Source organism: Lygodium microphyllum, chromosome 14, assembly GCF_053477565.2.
Source record: "Lygodium microphyllum isolate KBCC chromosome 14, Lygodium_microphyllum_v1.1.10, whole genome shotgun sequence".
In the NCBI taxonomy this organism is placed as follows: Eukaryota; Viridiplantae; Streptophyta; class Polypodiopsida; order Schizaeales; family Lygodiaceae; genus Lygodium; species Lygodium microphyllum.
Window position 1 is genome coordinate 105422064 of NC_141148.1, and position 17079 is coordinate 105439142.

Genomic DNA, 17079 nt, shown 5'->3' on the forward strand with positions numbered 1-17079 from the left:
AGCCACCCGAGTTTGACGGGAGAGGCAGATTCGTCCAGTCTTATGCTGAAATTTGGATTGAATCTATGGAGGATTACTTTGAAGCAGCTGGTACTGCACCTACCAATCAGGCCATGCTCGCCAAGTTAAAACTCACCGGCGAAGCTAGACTATGGTGGAAACAATGGTGCAGGGATCAAGGGACTTCAGAGGGGTCCGTTACCTAGGAGAAGTTAAAGAAAGCCGTGCAGGGGAGATATTTGCCACCTGCATATCCCCCGTATTTTTACATAGTATCAGAGCTTAGTCGGGCATGGCACTGCTCCTCCACCTTCATTCTACTATCATTTAGCTCAACTTGAGCTCAGTCCAACTCAGGACAAGTCCAAGACCTCATCTCCAACTCCTTCTCCACTTGACCTTGCTGCAGCCATAGCCAACAGTACCCTGCCTGCTCGAAGATCTCGTAAATTCCTCTACTGGCCAAATCTTCCCAAGCTTCCTTCTGGAGAAGTGTTCCCTTGCTACTAATGGTTCTTTGTATCACATACGATCCTGAGATTGCCCTATGTGGAGCCTAGCATTGTCACTTATGTTAGTTGCTACCATAACCTCAGTCTGTGGCTTGCAGGACATACCCACCTTGGAGGAGCTGGATCTCTAAATATAGAGCATATATTCACATTAAGGGAAAATAATGAGTAAGCCATTGATTGTAGACCTGTGACTTTAGCTATAGGTTTGCAATTAGAAGCTCCCTCTTTTCCTTTTGCCTTGGGAGAAAGCACAATTAAAGTCATGTGAGTAGGAATATGAAAACTACAAGCAAAAGTGTGTTAAAATGAGTGTTTGTAGTACCATACAAATTTTAGTTAAAGCACATTTAAACTAGTGTTAAGCATCACACCTATATGACGTGATATAAACATGATTTTGGATGCAAGTCTTCTAAGACTTTGTTAATTTGGGAACTAGATTTGTCTTTAAGTTTTTTTTATGTAGTTAAAAAATAGTGTCATTATGGCCATTTGTGGGCCTAATCCTTTGTAGTGTTATTGATGTGATTGGCCTAATAAAGTGTAGACTGAAATGGCTTTCAGTGTAAAGCTAGTCCCTTATCTTTGAATAAGAGATAGCATCCTCTGTAATGAGGTCTATGGCTAAACAAGATGCTTAACCTACATGTCAAGATATCACAATAGCTCTTGGCCTTACAAGAGTGATGACAGGGTAGGCTAGGGAAATTGCCCTCCCTTTTATGATGAAGTGACAAAAGAACAAGTTGGATTGAAGTTGAATCTTAATGCTTAAATAGTATATGATTACTATAGATTGAAGGCTAACTTGTTTAATTTCAAAAATATTAGGTCTCATATTAAGATGGTTACAATTGGTTTCAAGTCCTAAAATGGGCTCGATAGTGACTCACACACACTCCAAGCTCAATGTTAAGCCTCACACAAGAAACCGCCATGGCCCTGTGACCATGAACAACTAGCTATAGCTTAAAGAACTCTCTCTATTCATTGACATATTTTGTTATAGTTCAATGAACTAACTACCTATCCAAAACTCCAAGCAATAATGCCCAACATAAGGTGTCTAGCACACCATATAAATGTAACACATGCTCCTCCTTAGCAGCTGATTGTCATGGCCTCTAATCATGAGAGTACTACCCAATTAGGGATTTAAACCATCAATTGTCTCTTCATATAGATTATAACACTTAGTCCACTCTTTCTCACCACTTAATCCTTGAACCCTTGTGGCTAATTAGCTTGAATCTTTCTCATATACTTGATCAATGTAAAATAAGTGTTATACACTAATGCGTGCAAAATAATGCTTGCATGCACAAGTGGGTGGAAGATGCCTAAGTATGATTAATGAAGAAGACAATGTGAAAGTGTAGCAAACAGAACATGCTCTAATGATATGTGCTATTGCTACATAAACTCAAGAACACTCAGTATCCCAACTCATGCTACCTTTGAGCAAACAAATAACAAAAGATCAACCTATATGCAATGTGTATTAGTATTTGATTTATTTTAGCATCATCGATCAAAATTTTATCTACTTTGCACACTTAGAATACAACAGACGAAACCGTATCTTATCAAAATACCATGTTTAGATATAAAAATCCTTGCTTTTTTATATTTTAATAATAAATGGATAATTTTTAAATAATTTTCTATTTCTTAGATCATTCTTAGCATAGTACTAATTATTCATAACTTTCAACTATATTTTTTTAATAAAAAAATTTAATTTATTTATTTAATAGTAAATTTAAAAAAATCAAATAGAAAATGTGAAGTGTTGAAAATTTAATTCAAACCTTTCTTTATCCACCACTAAAATAAATATTAATTTTTATTTTTTAACTATAAAAATTAGAACACTTAGGATTAAATTGCTTATGCATCATAATACACATGAGGCACTATGCAAAATCCAAGGCCATTGGCACTTAAGATAGATGTTAATGCACTTGGGAAATCCTTCATAGATTCTAACAATGTACCATGGATATTCTTTTCCATATCACACTCACCTCTCTCTCTCCTACTTCGAACCCCCTTCTCTCATAGGAATTGTCATTATGTGTGAGGAAGGGAGGAGAGAGAAATATTGAAATGTACAAGAGAGAGAAATACTAAAAAACTAGCATTCTTATTTCTTTGATTCATCATGTGAGAGTGGTATCATCACATGGACTCTCACAAGTAGGATCTAACTATGTATTTAAAAGTGCCAAATGATAAAGACTCATAAGGAGAAGAACAAGAAATCTAGTGTCATAATTATGTCTTTTGCTTCTATATGCCTCTTTTCACCTTCTTTCTCTCTTCAAAATCACTAGTTACATCAAAAACTTCCACCCTTTTGAAGCCTACCCAAGTGCCCCTTCAAATTGAACATGGCCACTTGATTTTGGGGCCTTTTTTGGCCTCCTTGGCTACCCACTCCATGTTTCTTCATAAATTAAGGTCTTTTGGCATGAAACTCCACCTCAAATGTGCTAAATTGATGTCCAAATGAGGAGTGGACACTTCTTCCTTGTTTATAAACTTGATTTCTCACTTTTCTTTGCCTCTAGATTTTAAATGACCTACATCATATGCCTCAAACACTTTGAACAAACAACCACTTGGAAGCTTTAAATCTTCAATTTCCACTGTAAATGCCTTATGGATTTGCAAAAAGTTCTCTAAAATCCTACAAAGTGCATCTAAAAATGCAAATTTCAATTAGCTCTCTTCCTTCAAAATCTCGAAGCAATAATATTAACAAGTTGCATGCTTTTCATTCTTGTTTTTCTTAAGAATATTAGCAAGCCATGTGCTTCACTTCCATTCTTTTCTTCCAATTAATAGTGCATACTACTTATGTTACTTTTCTTCTTGAAAGTAGAGTTAGTATGTCGTTATTGGAGCATTTGGGATTAAAATTCTACCATAGGGTGAAGGGATATTGAAGGAGAGGAGTAGACGAAAGAGAAGGGGTTTAAGGAAATAGAAGGTGCAAAAGAATACTCATAGAGGTGAAGTGTGTTAATTTATTTCTACATCTTGAGAAGATAAATCTTTTGTAGGCCAAAAACATGTATTTAAAAAAAAGCTTCCTCTCTGTTGCTTAGACTGCCAATTTGATGCTTCCATTGGTTCTAAAAGGGAGGTAAAATACTAGGACACCTAACCAGAATTCTCCTAGATCACTCCTTCTTCTTCTCCTATTTTTTTGAAGTGTTGTTCACTACCTAAAACCTGCGATCGCGCGTTGCCCGATTTTGCCAATACTTCTTTTTGCATAAAATCCCCCTAAAAATGGCTAAAAGCTACGTGATTTTTTTTACATGTCATCCTATTCTAGAATTTGTCTATAGTTTTTGAACATTTACAAGAATTAATATCTAAAATATCAAAAATTGGCTGAACTTGTCCAAAAATATAGTATTTTTGAACCATCCACACTATGAACACTGAATTTAATGACTAATATGGCATTGACTCTCTAGATCAATAAGAAAGCCAAATGATGATGCATTCTAGAGTTTTTGATATTGTGACTGTGTAGTAGCATAACATCTATCCCCTCCTAACCTGCACATCCTCCCATATGTGCCAATGTCTTACGGATCTGCAATGTCAAACGAGGTATCCTTTGCCATGTCAATGTCTTCATCTTCTACCTCTTCTTCTTCTTCCATATTCTCATGTTCATGCTTAGTATCCAACTTCTTCAACTCATATGTTGAAGACTCTCTACAGTTAAAGAGCTTGATACGTTTTTGAGCCACTGGAATCCTTAAAGCTCTCCCATCCATCTCATTTAATGCATAGGTAGCATTATAAAAAACAAACCTTACCACATATGGAACAAACCACTACTTTGCCATCTTCCAACTAGCACTATGCTGATTTTTCAAGCTGCTGTCATAAACTAGCACCTAGTCCACTTCTTGTATAGCTCGTGGTCGAAGTCTGTGTTACTTTTCAAACCTCTTATTGTTCTTGATCCTTGTAGTCTTTAGCTTTCTCATGGTTGTCTCAATGTCTTCAAGCCTTCTTTCTAATTGTCTAATGCATAGGACCAGCAAATCTTCTCTCTTCAAACCCTCTTTCCATGGTAGAACACTCCAAGTAATAATAGCCTCCTCAATAGCAATGATTGGCTATTGTCCATACATTAATTTAACATGCATATATCCTGTAACTACACACTAAGTGGTCCTATCATCCCATAAAGAAAATGGTAACATTCTTGGCCACTTTTTTATCCTGCCCTTGCATGACTTTGCTAATGCCTTAATGATAGGGTGACGAACTCTTTCACTTTTGCCATTTGCTTTAGGATTGTAGGCTGAAATGAAAGCCATCTTGATACGCAATCATGAAAAGAAGTCATGAGCCTAATCCACATCCAATTTTCCTCTATCTGCAAAACCACTTTACCAACACAACCATACCTACAAAAGACTTCTTTCAATAAGAACCTGCAATCTACTTGAGTAGTCTTTGTACTAAGAGCTCGACCTTCCAATTGATTTGTCAAGTCTTCTCATGCAAGCACAAGATATCTCATATTCCATAAACTTGTAGGCATGATAACCAAATCAACTACCCATTTGTAGTGCATAGACAATGGATAGGTCGGTTGTAACCCATCTCTATGTTTTACCATGGAATACATTCGACAGTCACTACATGATTCCACATAATACTCTACATCTTTATAGATGTTCTGCTACCAATACTTATCTTTGATCTTGGCAAATGTGCCCCAAACTCCTCTATGTCAAGCCCATAAGCTTTCATGAAACTCCTGCATCACTTGTTGTTGAGAAGCCCTATCTTCCAATACACATACTGGAGCTCCTCTCTTTTTCTTTGCATGCTTTCATAAATATCAATATTTCAAGAAAAACCCATAAGATTTTCTTTTAATCCTTTAAATGAATTCAGCTTCAGACCACTCAGTCTTCTTTGTCATGAGGCTAGGATATTGGCCTATTTTTAGCCAATCATTCTCATACAACTCTTTCAAAAATTGAGTTCTCATAGAAGCATAACACTGATAATGCTTTCTCTCTATTGCCCATCTCTTCTCCATGGCTGTAAGTTCTTTTCTTACTTCTAAAATCTGTGTTACAATAGTTGTACCTATAGTAATAACAACTGCATACTCATTCCGTGCTGTTATAAAGTCATTTTCAGCACCTGTCACATCGTTCTCTTCATCTTCCATCAACTCCTCTTCATCTTCAAACCATGCTTGTGAAAGCATGTCAACCACCACAGGGTTTTCTCTACCTGCAATATGTTGAAAATTAGGGTTAAGTGACTTTATATTTGCAATCCACCATAACATGGCAATATCAAGAGGTGAGCAATTTAGTATCATACCCAATAGAGGTAGACAATCAGTCTCTACCACTACACGAGCTCCCATAAAATACTCCCTACCACACTTAAGGGCTATTACTACACCCGAAAGCTCTCTTTTGACTTGAGAATAGCACCATTGCCATTCATTGAGAACCTTTGCTCCAAAACCAAATGGCATACCTATTCCCGTTAGTATCATCTTGACCGATTGCCCAACCAATGCCAATTGGGCTTGTATCCATAGTGAGAATAATAGGTTACCCATTCTCATAATTTGCTCTCTTTAGTGTTGGGACTGAAATCAATAAGCTCTTTAACTTCTGAACTTCCTCCATATGATGTTTACCCCACCAAAACTTTTGCCATTTTCTCAAGAGTCGATATAAACTTTTAGCCACATGAGCAAAATGTGGAATCCATATCAAGTAAAAGCCACATGCACCCAAAAAACTTCTCACCTTGGATACATTCAAACATGCATGGCATCAATCTTTATTGGTGAGGGCTTTCTCCCATATGGTCCATACATATGCCCAACAACTAATACTTCCTCCACTTCAAAAACCAACTTTTCTTCTGACATAATCAAATGCACTTCTTCAAGACGACTCAAATCCTATCACAATCAGCAATATGGTCAATCACAAATCTTCTATATTCATGCTCATTCAACTCTTCATTATTCTCATGGATGTCACATCCTTTGATCGGTACATCATCAAGAAAGGGTAAGGTCAATTGAGGAATATACTCCCTCAAAAATTTATGCATAACATTCATCATATGCGGCATTGAATTGGTTGCTCCTTGTGGAAGTATACACATCCTAACCAATCCAAGTGGTGTCTTCATGGTAGTGATATCTGGGCTTTCTCATGCAACCTAAAACTTATCATATCCTAAATATAAATCTCCCATAGAGTAAATTGTGTTGCTTACAAATGCTTCTGCAAATTCATCCACTATCAAACGTGATCCAACATTCCTTATGGTGGCCTTATAAACTGATAGTAAATCTTGTATAAACCTCAAAGAACCATTTTTTTTTGGAAGAGTAAACCACCGATTTGAATATGGAGCTAAAGAGGGCTCTAAAATCCTCATCCTGATCTTCTTGTTCAAAAACTCCACTAGCTTAGGCAAATATGCTCATGGTACCTAGAATAGACTGTAAATTCCATGGCACATGAGGTACTATAAAGATCACCATAGGTGCAACTATGGTCGGATCAACACATCCAATTTCATCTGGTTGAAATGCAAAGGCTTTCCCATACCTGCCAACATTTGCAAGAAAGAAGCTCCTTTTTAGGCTTGTATCACCAATTTTTAGATTTTGTAAAGTTTCAACAGTAAATTAATGTCCTACTCCACGTGAATTCCATAAACTAGGATGTTGAGTCACTTTTTTAGCAAACCCATCACTTTCAACTGGTAAAGGCAAAGCCACATGATTAACCTTCTTTGCAACTATTTTGTACTTTGTATCCACCCCTTGCTTTGGTCTTGTTTTCCAGCCAATATTGTAGACCATAACATTCATGCTCATCAAACTCTTGAATGAATTCATATATCTCTAAAGTGTTAATATTAATAGCCTCTTTTTATGCCCTATTTTGAGCATTAATTGCTCCAAAAATTTCAGTCATTGTATCAACATCAACCAGCCATGAAAACAACCCTGAAATATCTTCATTTGTAGCCATCAAACTATATGTCTTCAACTCTTTTTCAGCCCATCCTACATATTTCTTTTTAGCCCTCCACATGGCTGAAATATTCTTAAAACTGCTAAGACTACATGCTGTCCATTCCTGCAATCTAGACACAAACACAGTTTCCGCCTTTCTTGGAGGCATAATTATCTTTCTACAGTCATTGCCATAACCTCCACTTACAACAGTGCAGTCTAAAAATCCTTAAACTCTCATGCATTAGGTGGCATAGGATTATCCCACAACCTATCTTGATTGTGGGGATGATTTACACAAATGGTGAGAAACTGTATCGCCTTTGTATTGGCTTTACTTTGAAGTTAAGCATATGAAGAATCATCATCCAAGGATTTTGTTTCCATCCTTGATTCCAAAATATAGGGATGTCCCAAATCACCAGATAACTATATGAATCTTGCACAAAAAAATGATATTCATCCCTAACATCTCCAAGAGTCACGGGTACATTCGGACAAGCCACACAAAGATCCCTTGATGAATTTTTTGTTGCCCACATGTGCCATCCCAGATCTACATCAATCGGCCAACCTCCATTCTCATACAAGTTTCCTGCCGCCCTAACATTGATTTAAGAACCATGATCCAAGAGAGCTATGCAAGGCATCTCTCTTTCTCCCACTTTAAAAATTGTCTCTGTTGTAGCATGAGCCCAATGCGTTCATGAATAATAACTGCTTGGAATAAAATGAGCATCTTCTTCTTCATGTGCTTGTTGATGGACATCCCCATTATACATAGCATTCTCTCTATGCTTACTGCTACCAATAAGACCAATTTTAGCCACAAGCTTGCTCTCTACACTCTCGTTTAATCCATTTTCAACATTAGCCTCCTTCAATTCAGCATTACATGCATTATCATATTCCCTTTGAAGTTGTTTCTCTATGTCTTTGTCAACCTGCATCAATGCTTGTAAAACTTCACCATTAAACTGTCTTTTTTGTTTCAACATATCAATGATTGCATTATGAAATTCATGCTTTGTGATTCTAAGAACTTCTCGAAGTGTGAATTCCACTCTACTGCCAAGTATGCGATCTTCCAAGACCTTTTTAAGGTTTGTGGCAGTCTCAAGATCTGATTGTAACTTGTAACCAGGCTGCTTGCCCCTTTTCTTCCCTTCATGCTTCTTCTCTTGAGATGCATCCTCCATAGCATGCCCAGGTATGGCTTTTTCGGCCTCTTTCTGTTACTCCATTTTACTTCATGTTATGCATTTATATGAGCCTAGAGAGGAAGGACCAACAATTTCCTCATCTCTTCTTCTCTTTTCTTCCACAAGAGCTTCTTGATTATGAATCTCAACCAAATAAGTATAGGCTGAAAATGAATCCACTGGCGCACTCCATCCTATTCTCTCTCGTACTGACTTGCATTAGCCACTTCAGACTTTGCTATTTTTCCATTTTTCATGCAATCTAATACTTGCATCCAAATGTGAGATTTTTCTTTAGCTATGCCTCCTTTATGAACTTCATCAGTCCTTTGAATTATCAACCCATATGTGGCTGCATCTATGGCAGCAAATGTTGTCCTTGAAACCATCTCTTCCAACCTCTTCTGCATGCCACCATTTTCAAAATTTGGCTCTATTGAAAGATCAGTTTCTGTTCCATGTATTTTGTTATCTTTTCAAAATACTAACATTTTTGCTTCCACTTCATGGTAGGCTGTACAATCTCACTTTTCATTCTGTAAACTATCACACCAAATGCATCGCCCCTTGTATCCTTCTCTATACAACCTTCGGGCTATTGCCCGACCCTTCTCTTCTACCTTAACATCCAACTTTTTGACTTTTGCATAGATTTATGTTAAATGCAACCTTAAATCATGCATGCCTTTGATTAATTCATCCACACCATCACATTTAAGAGCCGAATCAATAGGTATAGCTAGTTATTCTGCTATAGCTATAGGCACCTTGGCTGCAATTTCAGCCCCCTTCTAAGCACTGGTAGGTGTGGTGCTTGGACCCCATCTTAATTGCATCCGCTCTCTCTTTACCAATATATGCACTCCCTAAGTTACATTAGCCCAATCTCATTTTAGTCTCATTTCAGAAGAGGCCCCTTCTAAACGATCAGTCAGCTTCTCCTACTAGACAGGATTTGCAGCCTTCAGAAACAAATCAAATTTATGACTCTCCAATGTTTGCTACTCATCCTCATCCAACTGCGTATACTGACTTTTAAATTCATAGAGCAAAGTTGTAGCAGCCAACCCTTTATTGGGCTTTTCAATCCAATCTCTAAATTGTTAGAGTGAGCGGGATCTAGGACATGGCAGAGAGTTATGGTGGATGGAAGGAGAAGAGTAAACTCATGATGGAGGAGACAAATACACTGTTTGTTACACAAGTGAATTAGGTTCCAAGATTGAGACTTGGACTCATACACACAATCTTGTGTATGTGGACAATGACATTGACACTTTATTGATAAGAAAAGAGTACTATCATTGCATTAAGAAAAGGAAGCAAGTACAATGCTTGATAGGAAAGTGGGAAACTGTAGTAGGCACCATTGTGCATATGGGATAGGTAAGCCTGCATGTTCTTGGCCCTGAAGCTCCATACACAGAGGCTGTTAGTGAGTGTTATTGTTGAATCTCAACACCCCTCCTCAATCACAACTAGAAAGGCACAAAGTGTGTAGAGGCTGTAATGAGAACCACCTGCAAAGTGTGGGCACACCACAAACATGGTAGACACCAGAGGCTGTCGTCGCAGAAAAGGCTAAGTGTGGGCACCAAAACATGATGGACATCCAGAGGCTTTAACAGGGGCCCCACAAAGTGTACATGGACTGTAATGCCAAGTTACATGAGGAGTTTACAAAGCTTATTGCAAGAAGCATTAGGGCAAGGAAATACAAGGCTTTAAAAAACAAAAAAAAGTCTATCAGAGTAATGAGAGTAGAAGGACTGATGAGGCTTGTCCTTCCGATCCTGGTGGTCTTCATCTTCATCTTCATCTTCATCTTCATCTTCTTCTTTTGGTCCATGGTCTTCTTCTTCTTTCACAGCTACAAGATAGGCCTTTTGGGACCTCTTCCTAGCATGGCAGAACTTCTCCATGTGTCCGGTCCTTTTGCATAAGTCACAGAAGAGCTGATCCTTCTTTCCTTTGTACCTATTGCCAACATATAATGCATGCTCATCTCTAGAGGTACTTGGTTCTTCCTTAGTTTTTAGCTTCTTTTCCTCTTCTAACAGTGATGCCTGGATATCAACAAGTTCAGGATTTGGCATGTTAATTAAAGTTGTTGATACATTATTACATTTAGGAGGCAAACTCTTAAGTAGAACACCGATGCAAACATCTTCCTCCATTTTAATGTTGATTCCTGCAAGTTGGGTTAGGAGTCCTTCCATGTAATTTAGATGTGTGTCAAGTGATGTGCTGGACTTCATTTCAAGCCTGAAGAACTCAATCAAGAGACCATACTTTGATGATTTAGATTGTGCACCGAACAAGGTGTCAAGTCTCTTCCATGTATCCTATGAGGTCTCACAGTTATCCACATGGTGGATATAGCTGTCGTCTAGCTCTAGTTTGATAATGGCCTGGGCTCTGTCATCATTCTTTTGCCAAGTAATTGCAAGGTCCACATCCAAAGGTTTGTTCTCTTTGCCATTTGTGATGGCCCAAATACCCTTCTTCATCAAGATGAGCTTGATGCGAGTTTGCTAGGTGTGAAAACTGACTCCTTTGAATCGAGCATTTGGAGAGTCTTTTCCCATGTTGAGGTTGCAAGATTAGCAGCAAATCAGCTCCAAAATTCTTAGTTTGCAGCAGCATAAGAGTTGGTTGTGTCACAAGACACAAGTGCTAAGAGCCCTAGATGAGTGTCAATGGACACTATGTTTGTATCTTCTTCCTTGAGTCTTCAAATCTTCAATGGATTCATTGATTGAACTTTGATGTAGACAGTTCCATGTCTTTCTGCAAGTAAGATAGACAAGTCTTACATGCAATGTAAATGGGCAACAAGAGTAATGTTACTCTTTATGACAGGTAACCACCCAAGAGACTTCATGCTTGGCATTTCCATGATGGAATCAGCTTAAAATTTATGAAACTTTCTAGCACAGAATTGAAATCTTAATGTGTCAAAAGACACAAGTGAAGGTAGTGTTAATCAACACTCTTAAGTACCAAGAGATACTATCTTGAATAATTGATACTAGATGTTGATGCTGATGATGATTCTTTTATGCTTCTCCTCCTTGATGATTTGAGTGGTGAATCTTGTTGGGAATTTCAGTAACACACTGGATCAGAGTGGCAAAGGCTTGGGTTGAGTGTTAGGAGTGTGAAAATGAAGTAAAGGAAGAAGCTTTTAAACTTGTGGCTATGGTGTCCCATAGTTAGGGTTTTCAGCCTGACTGAGTTTTCTGCTACAGCAGCCCGCAAACACGATCATCCGGTGTCAAACTCGAGCTAGAGGTAGCTTAGAACATGGGCTTACAAAGCCCTATGGTCACAGAGTAAATCACGCAGCGTGGAGAGAGAATCCATGTACGGACTGGAAACATGCACAAAGATTACAGCGAGCTCGAATTTCTGCAATGCTGCCTTCTGATGTGCGTAATGTTGAACTATGATGTAATAGGAGATTGCACCCTGAACTAGGCAAGATATCTCTAGAAGAAAGCGTGTTGAAATATTGACTATGGAGGGAGATCAAGAAGCTCCAAGGAGGCAGGGTGCAAGGTTTGGCTATGGCAAACAATAGTTCAAGATGAAGGTCAAGTTGAAAATGGAGTCATGAGCTGACATTGAGCTAGAATGAGGTGGAGATGAGCTGAGAGAGTAGTGAAATGAGCTAGGCCATGCTTGACTGCGCTTTGATACCATGTTAGAGTGAGCATGATCTAGGACATGGCAGTGAGTTATGGTGGATGGAAGGACAAGAGTAAACTCGTGATGGAGGAGACAAATACACTGTTTGTTACACAAGTGAATTAGGTTCCAAGATTGAGACTTGGACTCATAAACACAACCTTGTGTATGTGGACAATGACATTGACACTTTACTGATAAGAAAAGAGTACTATCATTGCATTAAGAAAAGGAAGCAAGTAAAATGCTTTATAGGAAAGTAGGAAACTGCAGTAGGCACCACTGTGCATATGGGATAGGTAAGCCTGCATGTCCTTGGCTCTGAATCTCCATACAAAGAGGTTGTTAGTGAGTGTCATTGCTGAATCTCAACATAAATGTCTTTTTAGTTACCAATCCTGCATCTTCCAAAAAAAACTCTTCTCTCAAAGATTTCTTAAAAGTTTCCCAATCAACATCTCTTCTATGTAACTCATCAATCCGATATACAATGCATGCATGGCCAAACATGAGAAATACCAACTCCAAGCATATTGTATTACCCCATGAAACAACATCTTTTCTTCATACAAACCTTAAATTGCAATTCATGTCCCACTACCTACAGTGCATTCATAGCTAAGGAATCAACTCTTTGTGCTTCCTACCGAGTTTGCATCTGCTGTTATAACAATAGCTACTACTATTGTTGTTGCTGCAACACAATAATCATCTGTTGTAGAGTATCACCTCCAGTTGAACCTGCAGAATCCCCCATCTTTACACACTTGTTGCCGACTTTCACGTGGGATTTACCACAGTCGAAGCATTTGGGGTCCAAAGTCTACCACGGGGCTAAGGGACAGTAGAGGGAAGAGAGATTCAAGGAGAGGAGTAAATGGAAGAGAAGGGGTTTAAAGAAATAGAACATGTAGAAGAATACTCATAGAGGTTAAGTGTGTCAAAATCTTTCTACATCCTGAGATAATAAATGTCTTGTAGACCAAAAATGTAACGTTCTAAATTTTTTTCCGCGTAAACTACCTCTAATAGGAAATGAGGATAATGATATAGTATTTTTTTAAAGGATAATGGAAATTTTTTTTCCTTATCCCCCCCCAACCGATGGTTGTGCTAGAGGGGGAGAGGGGAATAGAATGTCCAGCAAGCTCCTTGCTAGAGGTTGCTCACCCTTAGTGTCATGCCTCTCAACACGTAGGAGAGGAAGCATCTCCCTCCCTCCCCTATTTAAACTATGAGGGCGGCCAGAGGCGGAGGAAGGAGAGGGACAGCTAAACGCTGCACTAATGCTTGAGGGGAGGACTGCGTCTGAGCCACCGAACTACCATCATCAAGGAGGCTGCCACTCTGTTGCCACGTCGTCAGTGCCTAGGGAGGAGCTGCCTTCATTCGCCATCGACAGATGGCCTTATTACTCTCCCCCCCTCCGTAAGCTTCGGGAAGATTAGAAGCTTCCAAAGGGGGGGCCTTCTTAGTCCCCTTTCCGTTGGGCTTTAAAACCTTTCACCCCCTGTGTTTAAACCCTCATAAGCCCCCTTTTCTCCCCTTAGCCCCTTTCCCATGGTGTTGAAACCCCCCCCCCCCCCCCCCCCTTGTGTTTAGAATTTTCTTTTAGCCCCTTCCCTTGAGGCATCTTGAAACCCCTTCCCGTGGCCTCTTGAAACCCTTTCCTCCACATTCGCCTAAGGGTCCTTAGACCCTTACTTATAACCTTTAAGGTTACTATTTCCCTTGGAGTTTCCTCCTTAGGGGTTTTCCCCCCATAAAAAGTTACTCCAAATGACCTTTTCCTTTTCCCCCCCGTGTTCTCTAAAAAAAACCCCCTTAGGCCCATAGCCGTTAAGGCCACTCTTTCCCCTTGAGCTTCTCCCTTAAGATTCTATAGGGCCCATTTTCCCCAAGAAAATTTTACCTTAGCCCTTTCCTTGCCCCATGCAAGAATACCCTTGGAACTCTCCCGCACCTTGTTTCTTTTCCCATACGTAAAAGAAAGAGGAATGTTGAGGGTCGTTTGACACCTTCCTTTTCCACTCAAAAGCCTCGAGGGAGCCTTCTAAAACTACTTTCGACGGACGGTGCAAGGGAGCGACGGTGGAATTCCAAAGAGGAGTTGTAAAGCTACTTCCACATCCGAAAGACTATAATTGTGATGCCTCCTAAGAAAGTCCAAGGCGCAGCCGCGGGAGGGTCATCTCCCAGCATCCACATGGATATCTCACCCCAAGCCTAGGTTTTCCTTCCTAATTTTTATTTGATATTGTTGTAATTCAATCATGCAAGGTTAATTGTTAGAAATAGGATACATTTTTGTCCTAGACGCTCACAACGGACGAACTTAGTCATCAATACTTTTAAATGAAACACGAAAATTAAAGAAAGCATAAACACATTTCTAGCAAATAGCAAGCAAATAGCTTTATGCATTGAAATGAATTATAAACTAGATTATTGTCCATTAAAATAGTATACTTCATTTAAGGCTAGATGTATAAACTGCATATAACACTATTAATCCATATCCTCTTCGCAATGAATCATCATGGAAAGTGCAAAGCATGAAATGATTCTTACAATGCATAAATCTAGGAAATTATCATTTGTCAACTGCATAAATTATCAAGGAAAAGGTTACTTGTTAGCATGAATTTTATTCGCAAGATTATAGGAAGATTAGTTGGAATTAACCTAATCTATGCCTGACCTTAAATCGACAAGTTAGGGTTGAAAGAGCAATTTATGCATAGACAATGAGTCATATGTTTATGAAATGATAACGTAGCTATCTTCTAGAGTTAAACAAATTGGCATAAACCTAAAAACCACGGAGTACTCATTTAGAATGGGTTAAATTTCAAGAAATTCACTAGGAAATTAACACGTGACCTAATCGTTACGTATCGCTAAAACTGAAACTCCTATACCTCAAATCCTTGCCCACATTCACTAAATGTAGGGGACAATGAAATGAAATTGGAAAGTGAGCTAGGGTTTGTCCCTAAGAATCTTACAAGATGAAACTTGGAAACCCTAGGTCTAACAACGTCAGCCTAGTAACCTGAAACAGATTGTTTCGTGACTCCATTGTCTCATAGTTCGATGCGACACTTGCGCAACAAGTGCGGAGTCATATGATCTTGTGATTGGATCATAAGGGAATGGCCAAGCTCTCGCAATGAAGTTGGCATGTCCTTACGCAAGTTATCTTGCAAGAGGATGAATAATCATCCTAATTTAGTAGTCTTTCTTGAATAAAGAAGATTGATTGGAATCTAAAGACCAGCCGATAAACTGAAGTAACCAATGAACTTAAGGTTTGACCAAGTTGGGTTAATAGGGTACGCCCTAACCCAGGATATAGGGGATCTTGCCAAGTTGTAAGTCATCCCGGATCGAGTGCTGGATGCATTCGAAAGGAAGGATTCATTCCTTAGTAGTTTTCCAACAAAAACGATCAATGTAAATGCTTGTGCTTGCTACAGATTTTAGAGTACTATTTGGCTTTGTTTGATCAATGAATTAAAAGATAAATATGATAACTTGTTAATAAGGAACTTGTCCGATATTGTTTTTCTATGTCAAGTGATAAGATTATGTGAAAGAACCAGTGCCTAACGGGTTAATTAAAGAAGCTGATTGTTACATGTCCAACTAATGTGTTAGGTAATTAAATAACCAAAACAACCCGAGGAAAGTGCGGAGGATGGGCTATAGGTCTGTCCTACGGATGGGTGGTCCCGGTTGGCTGGGAAATTTTCTCAAATCACGATGGACAGCTGGAAGATTGTCAAAGAACACGAACAACAAGAGCGTTGACCTAGAGTTATATTTGAACCCGATTTACGTTGTTTTAGGGGAACGGAATGGGACTATGCCTTATGGCAGAGAGGTTGAGCTTTGCATCCCTCTCGTTTCCCATTCTCCTTGAACCAAGTGTAGCGTGAATCCGCTTCGGACCTGGCGTTGTTGCGTAAAGTAGGTCGCTTGGGTCCGACCCTAGTTGCCGTTAGGAAATGACCAATAAGGAACCCTAATTCAGGTCAATCCTAAGTGGGAACGGCCAGAATACTTCCGCTACGTGGCAGACACGGAAAGCCCTAGATCGCAAACCCTGTAATATTCCATGGGAGTGTCGGGGGGAGCTTTCTAGACACTCTTTCCGATGGACTGCTAAGACATGACTTGAAGATACAAGTGGACACGTTACAAAAAATGTGCATTAAAAAATAGCTTCCTTCTCTGCTACTCAAACTGCCAATTTGATGCTTCCATTGGTTCCGAAAGGGGATTAATATACCAAGATACTTGACCATTATTCTCCTAGATCACTCCTTCTTTTTCTCCTAGTGCGAAGTGCTATTCACTGCTTGAAAATTGTGGTAACATGTTGCACAATTTCACCAATCCTTATTTTTGCACAAAATCTCCCTAAAAATGACTAAAAGCTACTTGCTTTTTTTTATATGTCATCCTGTTCTAGAAGTTGTCTACAGTTTTTGGATATTTACAAGAGATAATATCTAAAATATTAAAAATTGGCTAAATTTGTCCAAAAATCTAGTATTTTTGAGCCATCCACACTACGAACACCGACATTAATGACTAATATGGCATTGGCTCTCTA